General features: G+C 36.9%; 1 long non-coding RNA gene across 1 annotated transcript; it reads left to right on the top strand.

Moving 5' to 3' along the window:
• The first annotated feature begins 295 nt into the window (after positions 1 to 295).
• On the top strand, positions 296 to 7,083 carry LOC109198880 (uncharacterized). Its single transcript, XR_002059429.2, has 3 exons — positions 296 to 308; positions 2,646 to 2,676; positions 6,023 to 7,083. It is a non-coding gene; the product is annotated as an uncharacterized LOC109198880 (long non-coding RNA).
• The last annotated feature ends 1,365 nt before the right edge of the window (positions 7,084 to 8,448 follow it).

The following is an 8,448-nucleotide window of genomic DNA, read 5'->3' on the forward strand; positions in this document are numbered from 1 at the left end:
GATAGAAAATGACGGAGCTAAAAAGCCATAATCTGTACCAACAAATATTGGTTCCTCTTCTTTGCACTTCTGTAGTATGCATGCCTTTATTACACGTTATCGCCATGTGAGACTCTGTAACTAAAGTTTGTCCTCTTCAGACTACAGTGAGTTCATAAAGGCTTGAAGAAATTGAGGATTTGACTAGTTATTTCATGTGACAGTAAATTGGATTGTGTATGAAGAGGTTCAACAGTCTAAGTCATTAAACAGTGATCTGATTTGTTGTTTCCTTTCTCTAGGATACTGATCTGATCGTCTCAAGTCTGGTAAGTAAAGGTTTTGTCTGCGGTACAGTGCTGAGAAAGGTCTTTCTTCCTTGCAGATTTATTTTGTTTATGCTTTTTTCACATGTTTCAAATCATCTAACAAGGATGACCTGGATAAATACAAAAAAGCAGTTTTAAAGTGATGATTTCATTTTTGAACCAGAACAAATTGGTCTAATGTAAAAACATGTTGGTCTCTAATACCCAGCTGTGGATGCCCTGATAGCAACAATTACCATCAAGCATTTACAGTAACTGGTAATGACTGGTTAACATCACTGGGGGATTTTGGTCCACTATAATTTCAGAATTGTCTTAATTAGATCCAAACAGGACAGTCAAGAAAAGAAAAAGTCATAATTAAGGCCCAATATAGGGTGTTCAAGTCATACCAAGTATCTTAATTTCATTAAAGTCCAGACTGATTAGTTTACACCAAGAGTTTTGTTTCATTCATTCAATTGGACTTGCTTGTGTGCTTCAGATCAATTTCCTGCTGCAAATCCTAAGTGTGATTAAACTTAAACCCAGGACCTGATGAGTTGATGGTCTTGAAGGTCCTGAAGTAGTAAAGGAACTCTGGGACATCACAGTAACAGCACCATGTTTGACTTTAATGCTGGTGTTTTTCTCTCACTATAGATGATTCAGTTTAGTGCAGTTAGTCATCACAGCTCTTGGTTATCATCGAGATATTATTAGGCAACTTGTTTTTGCCTGTTCAGCTACAACATCTGTGAGGGTTTTTGTTTTCTGGGGTCTCCAAATCCTTAAAAATCTCTTTGTAAACCTTTACAGAACTATATCTGTTTGTTTCACATTAGAGCAGCTCACGACTAGCAGTTTAGGGACAATTAAATATTCACATAGGGCAGGGGTCTCAAACTCCACTCTTCAAGGGCCGGTGTCCAGAAACTTTTCCATGTGTCCCTGTTACAAAACACCTGAATAACATTTGTAGGTCATTAGTAAGAGTATAGAATTTGACTGCATGCTGAAGTGGCATCCCCTAAGACTACTCAAATTTAAGTAATTTAAGTGTTTGGAAAAATGTACTTCTAAAAGTACTTTTATTACATCATGTTCATTCACTCATGAGCTGCTATAACATGAATCAAATGGCTGAATTACCACCTCAGCATGTAGTCAAGTTCTGTAGAGTTTTGCTAATGGCCTACTAATGTTATTCAGGTTTGTTGCAACAGGGACACATAGAAAAGTTTCTGGACACCAGGCCTTAAGGACCAGAGTTTGAGACCACTGGTGGTAGGGCATTGTGGATTTCAAAAGCTTCTTCCCTTAAATCACTGCCTGAAAACTGCTTTTTGTAATTTGTCATAATGACTTGCAAAATATAGGTGGGATGAAAACATAAACATAAGAAATTTTATAGTGGTTTGATATTTTTATCAAGGCTGTTTTTTGAAAATAATCCTGCCCTAATTTACAAAAGATGAACTGTGTCTGAAAGTCATGTTTGTTTGTTTGTTTGTTTAAGAAATGTGGGAATCTCCAGCAAAGATCTTACATGCAACAGCTCAGATACAGCACTCATTTCTGTTCTTTTTATCATGAAATGATCTACAAAGAAATTATCATCATACTAAATTTTGCTAATTAGGCCTTAATATCAGCTATGATAAGTTTATCATAGATTTAGTGGAGGGCTTATTGCTTTGTATCAAACATGCCCCAAATGTGACTGAAATATGTAGAAACTGCTGCGTAGAAACTAGCTGTCTCCAAATTTCTCATTTTGCCAAAATTCATACAGAGTGGCCTGAAGCTGTCTGCTCTAACCTCAGTGTGTTGGTTTTGTTGGACCATATAATATTTACAGTAAGTTATTGTAGCAGCACATCTTGGTGTAAGTTTATAGACTCTGTTTGTTTTTGTGTTAATAGAATTTGAATGCAGGCCACCTCAAATGTTAAAGCCTACAAACATTCCATACAAGCTATCATTTGTGATTGTTGCCTACTTTTAAATTGTGACATCACCATTTGATAAAGTGTGCAGTGCTAGGTGTAGCAAATCATTGGTTACAATATCTACTCTCTTATGTAACTGAACCTAAATTATGGAGCATTACATGACTCAGAAACTTGTGTGGCTTATTGCAAATTGATAAAACTACATATTACCTTTATGAAGATGATAATCTTTATTAGGGTGTAGAAAAAGAAAACAGAGGAGAGTTAATGTTTGGAATCCAGCTGTGGTAAACAAAGAAGTTTCCAGAATGTTTTTTACTACAGAGAGTGATGCAGTCTTGACTCTAATGCTGATTGGAGTTGTCTGAGCCTGTATTTTTGTTCTTTGTCTTTTGTTACACAGAGTGAACAGATCTTTGGCTTTGCCTTTGCTGGTAAGTAGACAGTAATGGTAATGTTTAGTAATTTACTTACAATAGTTTGGCTGTTTGTGTTATCTTGCCATTCACTCATGGGCAAAGACAAATAGTCAGGATTTAGAATCTGTAGCAGCAAAGCCCCCACACAGGAGCACTGACTGCCCCTGAAAATGTAAATGAAGTTTAATAGTCCATTAATGTCTGATTTTAATTTTTGATGGATTATCAAGTCCAAACATAGTTAAATGTCAGAGATATCTTTATGCAGTTGTTCGATTTCTCCTTATGTTTGTGGATTTAAGTGTGAGTATAGGTGGTACCTTGAACACTTAAGAGCACCACAGCTATTGATTTTTATTTTCTCTCTCATTCCACTTATAAATTAGCATGAAGTCATAACACTAGAAGTATTTTGCCTGAGTGTCTGGCCTGAGTGCAGTTCACACTGCAGGCGAAAGCGCATCAAATCTGATTTTTTTTTTTCTTTTTTTTGTCATGTTGGTATCAGTGATGGTATCATGGTGTGACAGTGTGAACGGCACAAATCCGATATTTTCAAATCCGATCTGGGTCACTTTCATATGTGGTACAGAATCCGATACATATCCGATGTTTTAGAAAGCGACTGCTGTTTGAACGGTCATGTCGCATTAAATCCGTCTTTTACGTCACTGACACAAGACAGACGCCAATTATCAGCACCAGAGAAGCACCTGAGAAGACATCACGAACGCTTCTTGGCCATCCAGTGTAGATGTTAGTGAAACTGTTGGGAAGACAACGTGAACATTTTATTTGTATTTTATAATCTGCAGATTCTGACAGAAATCTGCAACTATTCTTCGAAGCACCGCTCTTCTAAAACAGCAATAAGGATAATTATTAGGTTATCTACATTATTATGTAAATAACAAAATAACTTAAAGCAAAAATTGGGAAACGTAAAGTCCGAAGTCTTTATATTAACAGCCATCAGTCAAACAATACTGTTGGTCTGGGTCTAAACAAAGCACATTGTGTGTGACGTCTTCTTTTGCGCATGCGGGCCGCTTTGAGCGCTCACACTAGAGCGCGTTTGCTGTCGCATGTTATTTGTAGTGTGAACAAGCAGACAAAAAAATCGGATTTGATCAAAAAATTGAGCATTAAGCAATAATTAAAATGTAAGAGAAGTACAGTTGTGAGTAGGTATAGTAAAGCTAATGTTTTAAAATTAAATATGAATATGAATAAATGTTGCCAAAAAGGGATGTACTGCAAAACACATAAATATTGCTAGCAACAAGTACAATGGAATGACCGTTTAGTGTAATATTTTAAGAAATTTTCATTAAAAAAATGGTGTGCCACTGTTGTTGTGGGTTTCTGTTGCTTCTGATTTAAATTATTAATTTGTATTCAACATTTTTAATCTGAAATTAGATTAAAAGTTGTCGTTCTTCACATTTTATTAGAGCTGACTTGTGATAGAAAATGTTGGAGCCACAAAGCTTCTGTGTACGAAATATTTGGTATATCCTGCATTTGTGCCAACAAATATTGGTGCCTATTCTTTGCAATTCTGTAGTATGAATGTTTTTATTAAACATGTTAAAGCCATCTGAGACTCTGCAATTAAATTGTGCCCTCTTTAGACTACAGTGAGTTCATAAAGGCATGAAGAAATTGAGGATTTGACTAGTTATTTAATGTCACAGTAAATTGGATTGTGTGTGAAGAGGCTCAACAGTCTGAATCATTAAACAGTGATCTGATGTTTTGTTTCCTTTCTCTAGGCAACTGATCGGATCGTCTCAAGTCTGGTAAGTATAGGTTTTGTCTGAGGTACAGGGCTGAGAATAGTCTTTCTTCCTTGCAGATTATTTTTTTCATGCTTTTTTGTCACGTTTCAAATCATCTAACAAGGATGACCTGGATAAATACAAAAAAGCAGTTTCAAAGTGATGATTTCATGTATGAAGCAGAGAAAACCAAACCACAGCTATCTGTTCTCTAATACCCAGCTGTGAAAGCCCTGATAGCAACAACTACCATCAAGCATTTATAGTAACTAGTAATGACTGATTTACATCACTGGGGGATTTTGGTCCACTTTAATTTCTGAGTTGCCTTAATTAAGGTCAAAAATAGTGTTTTGAAATCATTTCAAGGATCTCAATTTAATTAAAGTTGAGACTCTGATTAGTCTACACCAAGACATTCAGTTGGACTTGCTTGTGTGCTTCAGATCAATTTCCTGCTGCAAATCCCAAGTGTGATTAAACTTAAGCTCAGGACCTGATGAGTTGATGGTCCTGAAGTAGTAAAGGAACTCTGGACCATCACAGTAACAGCACCATGTTTGACTTTAATGCTGGTGTTTTTCTGAAATATTTCTCTCACTTTAGAAGATTCAGTTTAGTACAGTGAGTCTGCACAGCTCCTGCTGATCATCAAGATGTTTTTAGGCAAATGTGAGAAAGGTTTTGTGTTCTTTTTGGCCAGTCAATAAATAATTTTGAGTTTAATGGATATAAAGTGTTTAAAGCAGGAGGCCTGAAACTGTCTGCTGTAACCTCAGTGTGCGGGTTTATTTGGACCATATAATATTTACAGTAAGTTACTGTAGCAGCACGTCTTGGTTTGAGTTTATAGACTTAGTTTATTGTTTTAATAGAACGTAAAAATGTCCTTATAGCAGTTCCACCATCATTTGTTAAACATTGTCATTCTGTTCAGTCTAATAATTTACTGTAGAACTCTTTAGTATTTAAAGCCCTACATTTACTGTATTTTTGAAATTATAAGGCATAATGTCAATAAACAAGTCTGTTTTTAAGGCAGATTAAGCCAAACAAAACAGTCAGATAAGTCAAACTTTATTCAAGTCATTCACAAACAACTCTCAACACTGTTCAGTTGTAACATAAAATACAGAACAATACACTCACTTTTTCAGTTCATTCCTCATCCACAAATCCATCAAACTCTTCATGGGTTGATCAATTTGAAATCTGCTTCATAAGCATGTCTCTTAGCACGTGCCAGGTCCTTGTACACACACCATAATGTTATGTTGAAGCACCGTACAAATTACTCTGCGAGGTGCTGACTATGGTAGCCATAATGCTCTGACAATACATCAAGCAGCGTAGCTCTGTAGCTTATGAAGTCTTACTAAAATATTTGACAGAATTTTGAGCGCTGTGTACCACAGAAATCCCGTTCGAGGTCAGTAAGCATAACCAGAATCGATACACTAGGCACATTGTATATTTTTGAGAAAATTACAGGATTGTAGGTGCGCCATATAGTATGAAGAGTATGGTAAATCCAAGCATATTGGAAATACGACTAATTCCAGGCCTTTTGTGTCTTACAGGTGACCTGCTGCAGAAGATCCTCTCTCTCTATCATTATAAGCAATTCTGTCTATCCTATCACTCTCCCAACTCTAATTTGACAGCCATTCTATCTTGTATCCCTCTATCTCTACTGCTCTATCTAATTTGACAGCCATTCTATCTTGTATCCCTCTATCTCTACTGCTCTATCTAATTTGACAGCCATTCTATCTTGTATCCCTCTATCCCAAGCACTCTATCTAATTTCAGAATCCAAGTTTTCAGAATCCAAGTTTTCAGAATCCCAAGTTACCAGTACTTGATCTATCTGTTACAGAATTCTGAGAGATCTCTGCTCTTACTGCTCCTTCTTTCCTGTCATTAAACTCTCACATTCAGTCATTTTGTTGAAAATTACAAGTAGAAAGTTGAATATACAGTAGTAGAATTACAGTACAGTAGAACTTATAGTAGAAACTACTTAAACAGCCCTACATTTGTCATTTTAATTTTGCATTAGACTTTGGAATTAACACTGCTACTTTGGCTTACTTTGATCAATTACATAAAATATCACCTTTTTAGAAGTTTATTTGTAATAAGATAATCTGGTTATTTTGTAATACATACATTCAGATAAATATTAAATTAGATCCAAATACATTTTGCTAGTCTGTTTCATTGGCTATAACATTTGACTGCAAGTTTATAGTATTATTATTTAAGGACAAACCCATTTTGTCACTCAGTGTAAGTATTCAGTTAGTATTGTCATCAAGAAGCGCCTGAGGACCCAGACTGTTTCCTGACTGCTGCAGAACATCCAGCTGAAGAATCCTCATCGCCTGTCATCTTATCACCACGCCACCAAAGCTCCATATATTTGATTTCAATTTTAGATATCTGAAAGATTTACATAAACTCCCCTAAGAGCTAAGACTTTTATTATAGCCTGTTGATTGTGGAGATTTATTCTGCATATCAATTTACAGAAGTTGTAATTATTTACCAGTCTGGTTAAAAAAAAAAAATATAAGAAGTAAAATTGTACAGTTTCTAAAAGAGCTACAATAAAACGGACCAAATTGTTTCCAGAGAACTTTGAATTTCCTTTATTTTGAGTTTGGAGTACAAATCAGCTTTTTAACATCTGTTTATATATTAAAAACATTTTAAAGTAGTATACGAGTACATTTCTCAGATTTAACAGTAACTTGAGGAGTTATACGTTTTATTGTGTTTCAAGGCTGAGTTTTGTTTACATTTGCGTATAACCACATATAAGCTCCAGGTTGTACTTAAGCAAAATGCCAAGAAAAGGTCAAAGGTCACAGTCCCAAAAGCTTAGACGTCAGAAAGAGAAAGAACAGGTAAATGTTTCTCAGAGCAGTGAGCAGGTAAAGGTGTGTGTTTCAACTTTTCCCAGCAAAGAAGTGCAGAGCAGTGTTCAGACAGCCACAGTTTCTTATGCAGATGTGGTAAAGAGAGGTGTTCCCTCAGTGTCTGTCCCAGAGCCTGAAGTTATGCAGGTAATCCATATTGAACCCCAGGTAATTGTACAAACACAGCATGATGGAGAGACAGCCACAGTGTCTTATGCAGATGTGGTAAAGAGAGGTGTTCCCTCAGTGTCTGTCCTGAAGCCTGAAGTTATGCAGGTAATCCAGACTGAACCCCAGGTAACTGTAACACAGCATGATGGACAAGCTCCAGGACAGTCTCATGTACAGGTTACAAACAGTGAAAGTCGTCCACGAGTGAGTAGCATCTGTGCGTCCCGAAGCCAGGCTTCTCCTAGGTATGGAAAGTACCGGAATCAGCAATGCATGGCTAACAGTTTGGTTTTCCTGTCATTCTTACACGAGGATGAATTTATTACCAGAGCAGATCTAAACCGTGTGTTGGACAAAGGCCATGCCGTGTATTCAGATGCCAGACTGAGGTTTGTAAACAGCGTGTTTCTAGCCTGCGATGAGCTTCCCGCCATGGTCACCAGCCGCAGACACGAGTATCAAGTGGATATGTCTCAGTTTGCTCGTTACGGCACATTTGATGGTACAGATCACCTTCTGAGCCTTGAACAAGGACTACAGTGTTTGGCTTCAGATGTTCGCTACGCTTTGCTAATCATGGGAGGAACAGTCATCGCTGTTTGCAGGCTGACTTCAGGTGAATATGCATATTTTGACCCTCACCCACGTAAGTCTACTGGTATGCCATTGTCGATAAGTGTAAGTGGTGGAACTGCAGTTATGTTAAGATTCACATGTCTCAACGACATGATTGACAGGATCAAACGTTTGTACCGAATGTTTAGCATCGCCCCATCCTGCACTTATGAGCTACAGCCTGTCGAGTTTCACAGTGAAAACGCTGCTGACCAAAGAGATGCTGATGAAAACAGACAAACAGCTACAACTGTTCCAGCACCAGCTTTAAATGAAACTGTTCACGAAATAAACTC

Source organism: Oreochromis niloticus, unplaced genomic scaffold (genome assembly GCF_001858045.2).
Source record: "Oreochromis niloticus isolate F11D_XX unplaced genomic scaffold, O_niloticus_UMD_NMBU tig00004071_pilon, whole genome shotgun sequence".
In the NCBI taxonomy this organism is placed as follows: domain Eukaryota; kingdom Metazoa; phylum Chordata; class Actinopteri; order Cichliformes; family Cichlidae; genus Oreochromis; species Oreochromis niloticus.